We start from the raw sequence: 18,861 nt of genomic DNA on the forward strand, positions 1-18,861 counted from the left end.
TGTCCCTTAATTCGCTGGATTATGTCAATGTCGTCGTATATCTCGTACAGCTCATCGTTCCATCGACTGCGATATTCGTCGTCCCCAATGCACAAAGGATCATAAATCTTTCGCAGAACCTTTCTCCCGCAAAATCGTAATTCCGACTCATCAGTTTTTGTCATCGTCCATGCCTCTGCACCATATGTCAGAGGCATGATAAGTGACTTTTAGGGTTTGGTCTTTGTTCGTCGAGGGTTCTCAATTGCATATTCAATCCGAATTATTCAATCCTGTTGGCGAGAGTTATTCTGCGTTGGATTTCGAGGCTGACGTTGTTGTTGGTGTTAATGCTGGTTCCAAGATAGACGAAATTATCTACGACTTCGAAGTTATGGCTGTCAACAGTGACGTGGGAGCTAAGTCGCGAGTATAACGACTTTTTGTTTGCTGTCCGGAGATATTTCGTTTTGCCCTCGATCACTGCCAGACCCAAACGCTTCGCTCCCTTATTCATTCTGGAGAAAGCAGAACTAACAGCGATATCGAAGTCATCGACATACGGCAGCAGTTATACAGTCTTGTAGAACTGAAGATTGTACATTTTCTATTTAGCTCTTCAGCTCGAATTATTTTCTCCGGCAGTAGATTGAAGAAGTCGCACGATAGAAAGTCGTCTTGTCTGAAACCTCGCTTGGTATCGAACGGCTCGGAGAGGTCCTTCCCCACTCTAACAGAGCTTTTGGTAGTGCTCAACAGCAGATTACACAGCCGTATAAATTTTGCGGGTTTGACTTAGGAGCGTTATTTGTGGTATTTACAGCACCTTAAAATATTCATATCTGCCAAAAAATGGAATTAGATCGCGAAAATAGTATTTTAACGACTTTTGATGTAGATTAACTTCTCAAAAGTGTATAGATGAACTTAATTCCATTTTGAACCCTGAAACTTTATCAATAACCAGCGTTTATTGATGTTATGGCGAATTCAATCTACTTATGTTGTATGCAACTCCCAGACAAATTTCGCGAAGGTCGGCCAGAATCACTTTCGGTTCCGGAAACTACTGATGCTGTGCGCAAAGTGATATTTCGAGATCGTCATGTGACGTATCCTTAAATTGAGGCAACTACAGGCTTTAATGGGACCTATATTCTTTCAATGTTGATATAACTGTAGAAGTGTAGTTTCATCGTTGGATCCTACACAATCTGTCAATCGCTCAAAAACAGTCTCGTATCGATTGGATGAGAGAAATGTTAAAGAAATACGATAGCGGTGTTTCGAAATACTTCTATGAAATCCTGACAGATGACAAATCGTGGATTTACACGTTTGAGCTCGAAAGTAAACAGCAGTTAACAGTATGGGAGTTTCAAAATAAGCCGAATCCAATGAAAGATGTTTGCGCACGAAGCACTTCCAAGCCAACAGTCGCTTGTTTCTTGTTGGGAAAACTTGACTTGTGGCAACCATACAATTAGAACAGCGCAGAACAGTAAATTCTGAGTAACACACATCCATTTGTTTGCCAGTTGTCTTTGACAAAATCAGAAAAATCAACTTTCTTCACCACGACAAAGCGAGCTCTCACACATCGACTGAAATAACAGCATTTTTGAGCACTCAAAACATAACTTAGATGAGTCATCCACCGTATAGTTCTGACTTGGCACCGAATGACTTTTTTTATTTCCGTACGTGAAAAATCAATCAACTCAACGGTTTTTGGCACTTGATGTAGGCGGTTGAATCGTTTAGAAAGCATGTTTTGGAGTTACTTCAATCAGAATCATAAAAGTGTTTCGGAAATTGGTTCAAACGCATTCAAAGCTGCATAGATCTTCATGGAGACAATTTTGAAAAACTATAAAGCGATTTTCGAAAATTAAATTTGTTTTTGCGCTCTAATCCCGAAATATAGAAGGCAATCCTAGTACATAATTATTGCATTGTAAGCATTTAAATCGCTGTTCTTACGCTAAGTTCAGGCTCATATTTGAGAAAGGCAAACCAAATTCATTTAGTACTGCCAGAATGGTATGCGAATGGGATATGATAACGACCCGTAGCGCTCGACCCACACTGGAGTGATGCCTTAAATTTATTTTTGTTATAGTAACTAATCAAAAAGCATCAATTACGTAAGTGTGTAAGTATGTTGGCTTGCATATCTAATATTTGGGCCAGTTGCCGTTGGCTCATACCAAATACAGCAGCGCTTTCGATGATATTAGCATACGAGTACCTCGAGCATACAAACGAGATAACCAGCGAAAATGGATGGAATATAATACTACGCTTATGTATGTATAAAGGAATGTCTGCTTCGTGGAAAATATGGAATGTAGCGAAAGGATTCAACGCCAGTAACATACTTCTTTTTCAGTTTGTGAGGTTAGGGTAGGCGTCAGCAAATATAGAAGGAATTCAATAAAGCATATTTACATATGAATGTGCGCAAACCCAATTCATCGAAGATGTTTTGTTTGTTGTTGGTAGTGGCATGCTTTATAAACTACTCATAATAACGGTGCAAACAGTTTGGTTTCGGCACACCAGCGCTGGAGTTTGAGCAGCGCTGACTTCACCATTCATGGAACGGCTGCCGCTTCGAAAGTAGTCATCATTGCTGGCGCATTATTGAATGATTTATTTGCTGAATTCTTTATACGGATCTGTGTATATCTTCTCACTCCAATGCACCCGATTGAACGCTCTTACTGATATTATATATATTAGAACTTCATTTGTTGCTCCACAACGTCAATTCAGGCATTCGCTTTGCTTCGGCAGTCATTACTTCCTTTCAATTGCGCTTGTGTGGATTTTTACGTGTCCTTTTCTTCTTCATCTACGCTGGATTTTGATGAGGGATGGGATTAGTGAAAGTATTCAAGCTCGACAGCAAGAAGGTGGGGCAGATACAGAGGCTGAGCGTGCTTTCGTTTCCATTTGAAAGGGTTAATGGATTTTCCGTACGGTTTTGTCCTTCATATACGTTTTTTTTTTATTGGAATTTTATCTTTTTACAGTTCTACGGTAACCTTCTTATTACTATAATATTTATTTATATTTTTTTTTGTCTTTTGTGCACATCATTTGTGTATCTTTGGCTGGAGGAAAAAGTATGTAGTAATATGTTAATAGATTCAATATACCCACCATCGCTTGGAATATAAACTGAAACTCAAGATTGATGTTCTTAGGCACATACACATAATTGTGACGCTTCGAATCTCAAGTTACAAGTTCCAAATTTAGTATATATATTCTACTCAGATTTCTTTGTGAAGGTACCCATATTATACACCCATAATGGTAGAACCCACACAAGTTTTCGATAATATTAATTTCAAGAACAAGGAAAACACGGTTGCAGCGACGCTGCAATACCCACACAGATATGGTAAAGATGTTTCCATATAAGAACTTGAATTCAGCTTGTATGGTAGCTATGAGCTATAGTGGTCCGATATCAGCGGGTCCGTCAACTTAGAATTTTGTTGAGGTGTCATGAACGTGTGCAAAGCCTCTGTGTGGTAATTAAAAACTGAGGGTTTAATTTCTGTATACATTGTGACAAAAAAGTACCCGGTAATACAAATATTTAATTATTCATTAGTGAATTTATTTGGTGGCCTTCGAAGTAATCTCCATCAGATATACCACTATGACAACGGTTTTTTCGGTCCTCGAAACATTTTTGAAATTTCATTCAGCGAATTTTGTTTTATCTCTTCGATAGACTGAAAACGGGTTCTATTCCGATGATTGTCTCATGTCTCAACGGCAGTTATAATGCTTTTCATGAATGTGGAATCGAAATTAGCACGTTCAAGCATGGCCTTAGAGACCTGTTTACGGTAGTCTTTTTGAAAAAACTTCAGCTTTATCGGGACAAGTCGAGAAAGAACGTGTTTTATACAAAATACCCAAAAAAAAATTTCGAACGAACTCGACGGATGTCGAGCTCTTTTGCCATTTCTTTAACATTTGCCTGATGATTTTTAAACACCTTTCTTCACTTTTTTAATTTCTCATCAGTTGAAGAGGCCTTACGTCGTCTTTGAAGGTTTTGTACCACTCGTAGGTTTGTGGAAACTCAATCATCGTAAGCTTTTTCTAACATTCGCAATGATTCCACACACGAAATTTGGTTAGAAATACAACATTTTAGACAAATTCTTTTTTAAACATTTTTATCCATTGTAAAAACCGCAACGCTCGTTACACTGATGAGATATTTATACCAAATATGTATATTTTTTATAAGATCTCCGACGTTGCCTGCTGGATATTCCAAACTTTGTGGCACACTTAATATACCAATATACCGTATCCAGCCCCCCATTATATCTGTAAATCAGTATATACTATTTCTGGTCCTATTTAATAAGTCTCCGGTTTTATTCCTTCCATACTTGTGCCTTAACTGCTTTGTTATCTTAAAGCTTGTTATCGATTTCCATCTGTTTTGAGATATTTTTTTCAAAACACATATAAAGCTCTCGTTTGGTCGTTCCCAGCGGGCATGGCGTTACCGCCGTCTCAGATTCGTCTCAAGAGTATCCCAGCTTTGCCAACTTGTCTGTATTTTCGTTCCTAAAAATGTTCTTGTGACCAAGACCCATATTATGTACAAGTGGAGTAGAGCTGCCAGTGAGCTTAAAGTCTTCCTGCAGCAGCTGACTACGCTGGAATTAATCTGGGGTGTCAACAAGCCAGCAGTGCTGTTAAGCTATCCGTTGATATGGTCGCTTTCTGTATCCTGCCGTACTAATTCAATACGACTTCGCAGATATTCTTTATATCTTGTACTTCTGCTTGGAAGATGCTGACTGCGTTTGGTAGACGAAGAGATAGAGAGAGAGACAGTCTATTTTGGTCCCGTCGGTATAGATATAGGTTGAATTCTTTTCCGTAGGGAACGCTTTCCATTCATGTCTAGACCGTTAACTTATTCGAAAGTGACTATTGAAATGTAACCTTGAAAGAATATAGTTAAATTTACTTAGGTTTAGAAGGTGCCAGATGGCATCATGTCCATAATCGTGGATGAACCGAAGCGTTGTGTAAAAACTAAGAAACTTGGTGGTTATCGTGCGAATACTCGCATAATCAGTTCAGTCATAGTCTCAAGCTACTAGTAGCACCAATAAGTTTATAACGGGTGATCCAATTAGAGGTACTTTTTTCAATAGCCTCTTTTGGGCCAAATTTTGTTCAGAGAATAGGCAAATTTCAGGCTCAATGACTATGTAAACAAGTAAAATTCGGCTGCACCGAAGCTAATATACCCTTCAAAGGTGCATTTCTTTTAGTAACTATGTGTTGAGTTTGTATGGAAGCTATATGCTATAGTAATCCGATCTGAGCATTTTTTTTTCTGAGATTATATTAATACCTTTAGCAGTAATCCATGCCAAATTTCGGGAAGATACCATGTCAAAAGCAAAAGTTTTCCAACTTGATTCCGATCGTTCGGTTTGTATGGCAGCTATATGCTATAGTGAGCCGATCTGAACAACTTCTTCCGATATTACATTTTTTCTGAGCACAGTAACTTATACCAAATTTCGGGCAGATATATCGTCGAATGAGGAAGTTTTTCATATAAGAACTTGTTTCCGATCGTTCAGTTGGTATGGCAGCTATATGTTATAGTGATCCGATATCAGCAGTTCCGACAAATTGGAAGCTTCTTGAAGAGAAAATGACATTTGCAAAATTTCAAAACAATCCTTTAAAAACTGAGGGACTAGTTCGTATATATACAGACGGGCAGGCAGACAGACGGACATGGCTAAATCGACTCAGCTCAACATACTGATCATTTACATATACATATTTATACTTTATAGGGTCTCCGAAGCTTCCTGCTGGGTGTTGCAAACTTCGTGACAAACTGAATATACGCTGATCAGGGTATAAAAAGCTAAAGCTGACATTCTCAAAGTATGATTTTGGAGAGTTTCTAAAATTTGTAACTAATATAATTTTCGCTCAAAAATTCTGACGAAATTTCAAACGCCAAATGGGTGGTGCAATTACTCAAGTACAGTTAAAGAGAGAGGCGAAGCAAAGTTACATTGAATTGAATAATGTGTGCGCTTCAAGCTTCTATTTTCTGTTGTTGCAGTCTTATTGAGCATACCTTCTTGGATGCCCAGCGGTGCGGCCGGCTGACTGTGCGCTCGGAAATTAAGAAGATAACGGACGATGCACTCATTCATCTTCAAATGCTACAGTGCTGCCGCGACGCGTCTGCCCCCAACATGGAATGTGTTGCTACATGCACTGTTACCTCGCCCCGAAACTTACTTGCCAGCTGCCACGTCGCATTTTCCGCCAGAACAACAGCGCAAGCAGCAACATGCGTCGAACCAATCTGTTCGTGGGAGCAGGGCATACTCGTATATTTATGTATGACACCGGGGAGAGAGAGAGAGAGAGCGAGCGAGACGAAAGCGCTGCAGCAAGGAGGAAATGAGTTATGATAGCGCATCGCTGCCACTTGCACAATGATGCCACGCCAGCTTGCCATCCGATTGATGTTGTTTGTGTTCTTACGTATACTATTTGGTGCAACGGCATGCAAGTACGTTGTCCCCGCTTGGACCAAATCGCTTTTTAACAACGCTGCAATTTCAATAAGAGCCAGCAAGCTATGCCATCGCGCCAAGTCGTACATAAATGGGACGAACGGGAATCTTCGCTAAACAGCCAGACAGTGTGTGGTCTTCGTTTGTATGGCAGCACCTACATATAGCCTGACTGTCAGCGCTTGTACCATGCAACCTTCAGCTGTACACGGGACCGGCGGGCTGTGTCGGTGTGCCAAAAGTACAGTAAACACAACAGCAACGCCTCGTACGCCAGCGGCAAGCTGTGTCCGACACAAATACACACACACACAAACGCGGGTCGCTTTTGGTGGCCTACCTACCGCGTGTAGCAACAATTGCACTTGACACTGTCTACTCGGGAACGTGGAAATGGGCGGCCCATGCTGTATGTACGTTACATACACGAGTACGCGCATCCTTTCGCATTTTAGCCGACTGTTTGCAGAGAAGTTACTGCAAATGGTGTTGCTGACATTGTTATTGCTGCATTCGCCTCCGATTCTGCTGTTCTAGCATCTATCTATGCCGCTACAATAAGCCCTTTCAATGCATCCACCCTTCGTGCAAGCGGGCGGCACACAGCGACTGTGACTGCCGATGCTCGTTCGTTAGATAGATACTGAAGTGTTTTAATTTTACGACATTGCATGAATTTTATTGCTGGCATTGCACAAGGCGCACTTCAGCAGCGGGCAAAATACGCCCTCAATAGTGCCGCAAGCATAGATTGGGTGTGTGTGTGTGTGTTGGTGTGTCGCCTTGGAGCGCACATTGAGTGCCGGGTGATAAAGTGCCTATGTACGAGTGCTTGTTCCCTAAAACTGTAGAAAGTTTGCTCTGATCATTTTGTTACTGCTTCTGACTTTTCACACTTCACACAACTCAACGGACTAACATAATACTCCAAAAATGTACGTAAAGGCGAAAACTTCCATTTCAATGGGAATTGTGGGTAGATTTTAAATTGTAAAGGATGTCGGGCTCGAGACCGGCGGTTTTAGTAAAAAGATTTTTTGTATCCCAGCGCCACATATTGCACATAGGGTGTTACATTTTGGTGCAACTAAAGGTTTTCTGTCTCCTGTAGTTCTTTATTTTCCGTACTGGAGCGCCATCAGGCATTTTTTTCTAAGGATAAACTGCAGACGGTTGGTTTTACATCTGGAAATGTTTATACTCAACATTCATCCTGCGTCTGAAACTATTATTTTGCCATTCTTTTCCTATAAGCTCTATTAATGCTGTCGAGCTCTGTTTTCTAATCCGGTTTCATATCTGTGGAAATAGTATCATATGCGGTACTAAGTTCTCAGGCGTCAGCTGCTCCACCAGAAGTTTTCCATATCCTATCTTTCGTCCTCATAAAGTGGGAACGGAATGAAAATCGACCACAAAGAAAGCAATCTTGCACAGAAAGAAAAAATCCACAAAAGAAACATTCGTACTCATCGCCATGTTCATATTTCTGTAAACACTCTCCAAAGCAGCCCTGTCCAGTTAGAAACTGCATTAAATTACAGCCAGTTCCGCTCTGATTCTTCACGTCGTGCTTCTTACGCTTGCATGTCTCTGATCAGCGTGTGTGTTCATCTACTTTTTGTCATTTCATACCAGCATTTCTGCCACTCATTTAGGCTATTTTGTCTTTTCTGCTTCCTCTCTTCAGTAGTAAGTCGTCTGCCGGTTCCGTTTGGTTTGTCGAAAATTCATTTGAGCTCCATGGCCATTGTATCTGGTGGCATGATACCTGCAATGATTCCAACGTCTTCGTGTGATACCGTCTGGAAAGCGCAGGCTACCCTGATTGCACTTAACCGAACTATTGACCACGCCTTTTCCGAATCTTTCTTGCGCTGTAATGGAGCTCCCTATATAGGTGAGGCGTACTATCGTACTGACTACCTCATTTTGGTCAGGACAGTGCGTCTACGCTGACTAGGTCTTTGCTATGTTGGGACAACTAAAGGTCATATACAATATAAGTGTGGGGGAACATGTACTATATGTACTGTACATAGCGGTTTTTAAATAGTTTCCTAATGCAAATTCATAGTAATTTCGAGCTTTTGGAGACTTCTATGAGCCAAATAACTAAGCCTCCAAATTTTTTTTAGAGTATTGTAAAAAAAAGGTCCAGTAATCGTTATTCGTCGGAAATATTTTTGGACTTCGTGGGTATAATTCATATATTTCGACGAAAACTTTCCCGTACCATTCTAGTCAAAACGGACAGTATTATATCTAGATATGGGTATGTAGATAGGTAAAGTAGTTGTCTGACGATGCATCTAAGCCTTTAGGAGTATCACCACCGGTACTAATATCCCTTCACTCTATTTTCTGCACTCTGAATCACCCCAAAGTTTTCTGTGCAATCGCCGAGATATCGTCGAGATGGTTGTGATTATTTTCCTCTACAGAGCTTTACTTTTTTATACAACATCTTTGATGGTCTCATCTTATTCCATCTCCTGTTAGCTTCTACAATAGACATTAAATGGCTTTCTTAGCCTGTTGGGATCTCTGCTAATTACACAATGATCTGTTAGCATTTCTCTTACAATTCTTATGTCATATATTTTGGATTTTTATCGTCGGCATGTGCGGTCCATATTTCATTCATGCCATTTTTGTCTTCTTGTTAAACCAGTTAGGGAGCATATGAGTTCCTAGGTTTCTGGAGCTTAATTGTAGGGTAGTGCTTGCTCTGGCTAGTTCGACAGCTTCACATTTACCAGGAATATCACAATGTCCTGGAATCCATTGCAGTTGCAAAATAAGATCCACAAAAAATCAAATCATTCTTTCACTATCTTTGACGAAACTCTAAGATACATATAAATATATATAAGCATGTATATAAATATATTTTTTGTTGTGAGAACACTTGTAACACACTGCAGTAGTCTAGTAGACGTTAGATCACTTGACTATCTAGTTTGGACCCATCCGTATAGATGCTTTTACGTGTGTCCCTGTCCACCTCACCCTTTCCCAATCTTCTCTGGGAGAGAAGTCAATATTGGGGATCGAATTAAAGTTTAGTTCGATAGGCTTATGAAAATCCACGATTTTCGTTCCCGTTATTGCCCTCTATACCAATTTTCCTCATGTTATATTCGGTCTTACAAATGGATTACTGGAGGTGTGAATTTCTGTGTGAACTCCACCATCCTGTTAAAGGTGTAAAGTGCTGTAGCTGCTTTCTACTTTGCCGTGATATTGTGGTTCTATTACCAATCGCCGGCCTCGGAGAAGTGTCAGTGGGGATTTTTGCTGATATTTCGAGATTTATCCGCTGAACGGCATTCTAATACTGTATAGAAATTTGCAGGAGTATTCGAGTATTCAGACTTGAGTTTTTGTATGTTTTTTTCCAAAGAACACTGATCGCATATCCTTAATATACAACTTTCTACTGCCATTAACATTTCTTATGATTCGAGACTATTGTATCATTCTCATACTTTCATGAGATCTGAAGATCTTGAACTTTTAAATGACATTACATACGAAATTATATTACTCAAACACTACTATTTTTTCATTCCGTTTAACAGATGGTGACGCGAACGAAGAAAATTTTTGTGGGTGGGCTGTCCGCGCCCACAACACTGGAGGATGTAAAAGCTACTTCGAGCAATATGGACCGGTAAGTACAAGAAAACTTTTACTCGAAAAAGAAAAAGTGAGAATTCAAATATCAGAAAAGTATACTAAACAGTCTTTTTAGACATGTGATTTTCAAAAAGCAATAAAACGCTTATAATTAAATGCTATGGCGAAGGACTTAATTCTAACACAACGATAATGGTTTAGCAGTATGTTTTAAAAATGATTTCGACTTCTTTTTGCAGCAGTTGGGGCCACATGTTAGCCATAATGCGTTGCATATTCTCTTCCAAGGCGTCAGTCGTCTCAAGCTTATCAGAGTGTCTAAAAAAATATTGTGCAATTATTGAAAAATATCCATGCTCCCGCACAAAACTAAGACCCCAACATATAATTTATTGAATTAGAAAAATAACTGAGCTAATTTGAGCCCACCTGAATAGAGGTAGACTTACCTTCGCTGAACCATAAGATATAACCGAAACTAAGTCTAGGCGTCTCAATAAATTTGTGATAGGCTCAAAGCGTTTTATCGATTTATAAGGATCTTACTATCTATTATGTAGATTAGGTAATACAACCGACCGGCGTTTTAAGCAGTCCAAGTGAGACCCCGTGTCCAAATGATTGTCGCAAGTAAGTGTTTTGATTGGTACAAATTATTAAAGGAGGGTCGAGAACGCATTGACGACGAATCACGTGCAGGATGGCCATGAACATCAACCTTTCGCGGTTTTGCGCCAATTTGAGATTTCTAGTGTAGCCAGGTTCTTCTCCACCTGGTCTTTCCAACGGAGTGGAGGTCTTCCTCTTTTTCTGCTTCTCCCGGCTGGTATTGTGTTGAATACTCTCAGAGCTAGAGTGTTCTCATCCATTCGGACAACATTCATATGTACATCTCGTACAGCTCAACGTTCCATCGGATGCGGTATTCGCTGTTGCCAATGCACAAAGGCTCATAAATCTTCCGCAGAACCTTTTTCTCAAAAACTCGTAACGCCGACTCATCAGATGTTGTCATCATCCATGCCTCTGCAAAATATAGCTGGACGTAGATGATGAGTGACGTGTAGAATTAGTTTTTTGTATTTCGAGAAAAGATTTACTTCTCAATTGCCTACTCAGTCCGAAGTAGCACCTTTTCGTGGGAGCCAAGTCGCGACGACTCTTTGTTGATGACAGGAAATATTTTCATTTTTCCCTACTACACTCATTTGCCCCGCTTCCTTATCCAGTCTGGGGAAAGCAGAACTAACGGCGCGGTTATTGAGGCCATTGATATCAATACCATCGGCGTACGTCAGCAGCTATACACTTTTATAGAAGATTATACCTGCTCGATTCAGCTCGAATTATTTTCTCCAGCAGTAGATTGAAGAAGTCGGACGACAAGGAGTCATTTTGCCTCAAACCTCGTTTGATTTCGTACGGCTCGGAGGGGTCCTTCCCGATCTTGACTGAGCTTTTAGTATAGCTCAGTTGTTGATTTTCCAAGTCAAAAGCCTCACTGATAAGGTTCAATCAGTTTGTTGACGGTGGGCTTTAATCCTTCACACAGTACGCTTAATAGTACCTTATATGCGTTGTTGAGGAGGCTTATCCAGCGGTAGTTGGCGCAGATTGTGGTGTCTACCTTTTTGTGGATTGGGCAGAGCACACTTGAATTCCAATCGTCGGGCATGCTTTGGTTTAACCTTGTTCTGCATGGAAGCTGATGCATGTTCCTTGTAAGTTCCTCGCCGCCATATTCGAATAGCTCGGCCGGAAATTCATCGGTCCCCGCTGTTTTGTCGTTCTTAAGACGAGTAATTGCTATTCGAACTTCTTCATCCTCGGGCAATGGAACATCTGCTGCATCGTCATGAATTGGTGAATCGGGCTAACCATCTCCTTGTGTCATGCTTTCACTGAAATTCGGCAGTCTGGGGAAGTGTTCCCTCCATAGTTTTAGTATGCTCTTGCCATCACTAAGTAGATAACCTGAGGAGGTTCTAAAATCTAACCCAGTTAAATACGTTTGTATCGACGGGATTTCTTTACTTCCAAACTTATTGGTTTATATTTTTGTATCCACAATTATCCACATTTTGAGTCTGTAATTTATCAAAGTTTTCTACTTATTTAATTGTTTTTTATTTTGTTATAAAAAATGAATCTTCGTTATGCAAAATCCATTAGCAATGATTAATGTTAGCAAGTGGCACTAAAATAAGTAAAATTGGCGGATAAATTAGAATTTCTTCCGCCGTTTTTGTATAAAAATGCGGCGTTGAAGTCGACAGTTCGGCAGCAGCTGCAAGCGGATAATTACATTTGTATATTCATATTGAATAACTAAAAGTTATATAACTACATACATATGTATATGGCGAGCTGTTACCTAGTGACAAAGTGACGTATATTGAAATACCGTTATGAATTTTTTGCACAAATGCATTGTGTGTGTATTTTTAGCGCAAGCCGGCGTCAATAATTGAATTTCTATCGAAATGTAAAATATTCACACAAATTCACATATTTGTCGCACTTTACGTGTATACATATACATAAATGTATGTGATTTGTGTATGCGTGCGTTTATCCTGGCACTCAGATATCGTAAATTTTTACCGCTCCGCTGTACATATGGCAGCCGGAATGTAGATAAAGGTATACTATATATTTATGAGCGTCATTTCCAATTCTCAAATAATGCATTTCTCGTTTGAAGCAATGCATGCTTCGTGTGTATGTGTGTGTGTGACGGCATGCAGCTTTTGTAACAACAGTTCTTCATTTGATTCCAATATGGCGTAAGCAATGACTTTCTATTTGATGCTACCGGCAGTAAATTTGATTGACTGCTTGACAACGTTGCGCAATTTGCACAATGGAATTTTCTACTTCATTTTTAACAAAAGATAAATCACATTGCTGTGTTAGGGCGCAAATTAAACTAATTTGTTGCCGGTAGTGGGTAGGTATTGTGAACGAAAAGTGCATGCTTCAATAAAATGCTTGTTTATGAACGCAACTGCCTTGAGCGGTATTCTAGGCTAAAGGCCGGTATTTAAAAAAACATTTTTTATTTTGAGTAAACATTTTTTATCATTCGTTTATTTATATTTGGAGATTAATATAAATAATAACTAATTTCAAAAAAATGTTTTCTTTGTTTAATGCGTACTTGAAGTAGTGGGAGCCTAAAACGGTGTGTCAGCCACCGTTGTGGTGAACCGAAAAACAAAACAATGATGGATTCTTGATTAGTATGAATGTCGCTAACTCAAGGAATAGAAATTTCATAAAATAGCGGCTTCTCAAACATAAACGTAGTTCTTTCACTTTTTTTTACTTTTTTGTAATTTTCTAACTTTTTTTTTTAATTTTTTTAAAATATTAGAAATTTAAATTAAAAAAAAAAATCGTAAAATGGCGGCTACTCAAAAATTAAGTTCGATTTTTTCACTAATTTTTAACTTTGTCGATTTTTTTTTAAATATTAAAAACTTAAATTTTTAATTTTTTGTTGCTTCAAGTGATAGAGAGATATTTAAGGAATACTCGTGCCATATTTCAAGTGCATCGGCTGATTAAAACTTGAGATATCATGGCGACCGCTTCAAGAGAAATCGTTTTGAGAAAAGTACGTTTAAAGCTTCGTCGACCGCCAAACATAACCAGTTGCCAGGACGCTAAAAAGGCTATAACTTCGGAAATGACTTAAATTTTGAAAAATCCTTGCAGAGCGACATTTTTAAATATCGAAACTATCGTTTTATGACAAAAAAAGTTTTTGCATTTTGCTTTTCGATTTTTTCAAATTTTTGCCTCCGTACAATGTAAGAGCTACTATGCTAGAAGGTATACTAGAATGCACTCTTAATGAGAGGGTGAGGTTAATTTCGTGTGAAAGAAGGTCCATTTTCATTATTATTATTCTTTTATGAAATAGTTCAAATCTACTTCTAAAACTAATGGTACATTATAGTAGGATATTTCAAAAATTCGATGTTAAACTTTCTTGAAAAATATAAAAAAAAAAATTATTACACTGAAGCGTCTAGGAAAGAAGTTAAATTGCGGTGCTTCTGCACCGAATTATGGTGATATTTAATTTGGAATCAAAAAATTAATATTATATCGTTATATACTAGTTTTTCAAAAGTAACTCCGAGAGGGTCATTCAAAATTTCAATTTTCATTAATTATTTTTGGAATACTTTCAAGGAAAAAATCTGATTTTTTGTGAGAAAATCAGTGAATTTATTATTGTAAAATGAAAAATATTAACAGCTTCCAGCTTTACCTCGTAAATTATGTATAGAAAAAGTGTAAAAAAGAAGTACTTTTGCAGTTATGAGAGGTACCGACTTTGAATACGTGAGCTGTGCGGAAAACAATATATGTAAAGTCTTGAAAACTGATATAAAACTTTCATAAGGCAGGTTAACCATAACCTTGGCGAACGATTTAAAATTCAGCCATAAAAAAAAATAAAAAAATTAATAAATAAAAAATAATAAAAATAAAAAACTACTCTCTTCTTAAAGCTTGAAAAGTTTGTGGGATGTCCACAATAATTTTAGATTTATTAAAATATAAAATACTGATACAAATATAGTTGATGATTGAAAATGAAAATGAAATGGAGAGCGAAAATGATGAAGCGTGCTAGCAGTCGGGATGATGCGCCAAGAAAAGGAAAATGCTGACAGCTTATCCAGTTTTTGGGTTGCCATATCTATGCTTTTTGCAGAGTTGCATTTGGGGTTGCCACAAGTTCATACGAGTATTTGTTATAAAGTGTGCGTGGGAAATCAAGGAAGGCAACCCAATTTTAGTGATTTAGTATTAACCATATTTATGCTATCATAAAGATAAGATTACAGGCCAACATACTTGCTTTAACTGTGAGCATCGGACAGCGAAGTCAGCGCTTAGACTGACGGAATCTTCTCTATAAGTAGTCTGTAATAAGAGACATTCTATGATACTCACTTACTTGGCGTTTCCATCCAATACCATGGATTTTCGAAAGCCAGTAGAATTGAATTTGGATTAGTTTCACAATGTTGCCTTCACTTCCAGAGATGAGTGTGAAAAGAGCAAGGTGAACAGAGTTCCATTGATAAGCATAAGTATTCACGAATGGGTCCAATAGGATAATAGAGTGGCAGTTGATGTCTTTTCAGCAAAATAAAATACCAAAATCGCCTTCTAACTACCAGATAACTGCAGTCACATCCATCCAGATATCAGCCAAAGAAATCCTTCTTGAAAAGAAAAAATTATATACGTCTTTCTCTACTTAAAGGTATTTAATCGACAAACATGCTATAAGTATAGCATAGCCTCCGTATAGTCAATCCCTAACTTGCTCAACAAGCCGAGGCATGAATGGAATATGGGCCGCACATGCCGACTGTTAAAATTCAAACATAATGATATAAGAACCCTTGTGGAGGTGGTAACAGGTGACTGTCTTATTAGCAAACATGGCAGAACCATATAAAGACTATTGTCGAATCTGTCAGCAGTAAGATTATCATCAATAAATCAATATTATATCGTTAGATAATAGTAAAATATCTTCTGTGCCAATGCAAAGCTTTGAATAGGAAAGGAATTACAGCTATCAGTTGAGGGTTTCGTGACAATGTTTCGTTTGTTGCACAGGTAAAACTTTTCGTGCTGATGAATTTCCTCATAAGTAGAGCGCGATGCAGAGAGAACACAATAGAGTGAGAGGAATATAGTGGTAGTTTCACAATGGGCCTCCTAAAGTTGTGTCAACAGACAGCCACTCTAACTACCGACTTAACATTGATTCAGATAAAAATATACAAATTCGATATTAATCCGACTCTAACATTTGACATAAAAGTAAATGATTCGACAAGTCGGAATGGAAGAGTACAAGTACCATTCATCTGAAGCTGCAAAATCTTCAGTTAACTTTGGAGCTGGAGTTGGGTTCTTCTAGACTGCCGCCAAACAAATTCAAAAGTCAAAGTCAAAAACAAATAGTGTGAGAAAGAAAATATTAATACTAGTTAGTAGAAAATAGTAAAACTAGTAAATGTAATCGATATATACCCGATTGTTATGTGGTATAACCCACTGTAGAGTGCCATAGCCGACTTCAATGCCTATAAAACCTATTTATATATAAAAATAATGTTGTTTGTGTGCGGCTTGTGATTGCATGTCGTTCATGTGGCCCAAAGCTATTCTGGTCACATTTGTTTGATCAATACCAATACAATACGATATGAAAAAAAACACAAAAATTCACCCAAATGTTGCAAACGGAAAATTCCAAAAAGTGAAAACACAAGCAAAACCGAAAAAATCAAGCATAATGGTTTTCATATGAAAGGAAGCATTTCGAAAGCGCCAAAAAGGAATATAGCAAATGTTTCATTTTGACAGGCACACGCGAGCACACTTTTCTGCAAAGCTTTCCATGTGTTCGTCGCTGAAGTTCTAATCAATAAGTGCCGTGTGGCACAGGAGGTGCGCTATTTGCATTTGATATCTATTTTCCTACTGAAGCTATATCTTTGATTAGAGGAGACAGCTGCATAAGCCAATACAACAAAGTATGATAAAAAGCCGAGGTATCTTCTACAACCAAACTAAACTGGCTTCTAATTTTAATTAATATTCAAGAGGTCGACGATAAATCAAAATGAAAAAATAAAAAGAAATCGTAAACTTTGTTTGCCCGGAAGCTATATACCCTTAACATATGCAAAATATTACTTACAAGAACTTGATTTTGATCAGACAGTTTGTATGGTAGCTATATACTATAGCATTTCGATCTGCATACTTTCTTCGGAGAATATAGCAATAACCGGTATAATTAGCTCAGACAAATTGAAGATATCTTGTCAAACAAAAAAGTTTTCCAAACAAGCCATGTCCAATTTCGTGAAGATATCCCATCAAACGAAAAAGCTTTCCATACAAGCTCTTTATTTTGATAGTTCAGTTTGTATGTCTATCCTATAGTAATCCGATATCGCTGCTGCAAATAAGCAGATTTTTGGGGATAAAAAAGTATGAGTAAAACTTCATGATGGGATAGTCAAAAATATACAGAGATCCGACACTAGTTTGTGTCTCTACAGACATTTCGGACATGGTTAAATTGCTCATTAATATTATCGTATTTTTTAAATTGCTATACATTTCATATATATGTATATATGCTACAAAAAGTGAAAAATCTGATTGTTGTATGTTTTTTGTTAAAAGTTATCCAATTCAAATTATTGGTTAGAACATTAGAATAATCCTATGGATTCAATTATTGTGATTATCTGTACTAGTCGGATATGCGGTAGGGTATTAATGAAGATGCATTATATTTACTATAATCAAAGAAGGAGTGAAAAATTATTTCATTATTCCTTACTATTTCGCAGCCTCGGCCGATGTTGTGGTAGGGCATAACCATTTTGAACGCTTGTTCTCCAAAAGGCCAATGCCTTGTTATGGTAGCAGTTAGGCTGTATATACTTTCCCTGGATCTATATATGGATTATAAGTCGTTAGTTCAGCTAAATCTATTTCAACAAAATTTATTAGGCCATAACTGTTTAGTTATATTGTATTTTTTTATAGAGCTCTCTCTTGATCGATGACACTTACCAGGCTTTTTGCGTGTCCAGCTAATCCTCACATCTGACACCCCTCTCCCCATGCAAACAGCATGTTTCCTGGACCTACAGTTGGATAACCTCGATGACGACTTATTTATCCTTTCATCGTAACGTTATTACAAGAACAGCTTCACCCACTTCTCTATGCCCATTTTAAATATATAAAATATACTAAAGAAAGTGACGTTAAAAGTGATATAACCAGTGTGTACTTCTTGCACTTTTGTAATTTTGAAAAGCATAACATTTGGCATCGAAGAATGAGAATGCATACATTTACATATATATATTTGCTATAACTTCTATAGATGAAGGAAATCGTCCTTGGAGAGTAATAAAATGGAGTGTGGCCAATAATGTACAAATTGGCCCAACGACTTTTGCTTTTGTGCATTTCATATCTCAAAACAGCTAGTAGGGACCTTACTTCTCCCAAAGAGAGACATTTGCTCTTTATTTTTAACAAGTTTGCTATCGCGTATTTTACAGTAGCTGCCCTCGACCGTACAAGCGTTGTAGAATAGTGAATCGAATCAACTACTCAGCTAATATCAAACAAAATTTTCTAATTGCCAATCTGTTTTTTTCTAACACCTTTTATACAGTAAGAAAATTAAAAAAATCGAATTATTTTACGATGATAACAATAAAGAGCACCCACTAGAAATAAGGTTTTTCTCTTTTCTTTTGTGATCAGAGTTGAAGAACGACCACGTACCCAGTTATAGCTCAGAATAAGGATCTAGTAGCGCCGTCAATATTTGAAAATGCGCTTTGAACTAAAGCAAAAATAAGTCGAATAAAGTATTGTAAATTACTGTCTTCTTATATTCCTTATATACCTTATTAAATAAAATTAATGTTTATAACGCTCTGAACTTGTAACAGAATTTATGGCAGTACTAAGCAGTAAGGTTCAATACAATTGGCGTTGATCTCAACGCAATGCTTCCATAGGCAAAATAGACTACAGTGATGTACTACTG

At 37.9% G+C, this 18,861-nt stretch overlaps 1 protein-coding gene across 3 annotated transcripts in view; it reads left to right on the forward strand.

The window, feature by feature from the left end:
• Positions 1–18,861, forward strand: part of LOC126761375 (RNA-binding protein Musashi homolog Rbp6) — a 260,056-nt gene that overhangs the window by 53,623 nt on the left and 187,572 nt on the right. For all 3 annotated transcript variants that reach the window (XR_007667359.1, XM_050477477.1, XM_050477478.1), the window contains exon 2: positions 10,172–10,263. The gene's annotated coding sequence lies outside the window, so the exon portion shown is untranslated. The remainder of the gene's footprint in view (positions 1–10,171; positions 10,264–18,861) is intronic.

Source organism: Bactrocera neohumeralis, chromosome 6 (assembly GCF_024586455.1).
Source record: "Bactrocera neohumeralis isolate Rockhampton chromosome 6, APGP_CSIRO_Bneo_wtdbg2-racon-allhic-juicebox.fasta_v2, whole genome shotgun sequence".
Lineage (NCBI taxonomy): Eukaryota > Metazoa > Arthropoda > Insecta > Diptera > Tephritidae > Bactrocera > Bactrocera neohumeralis.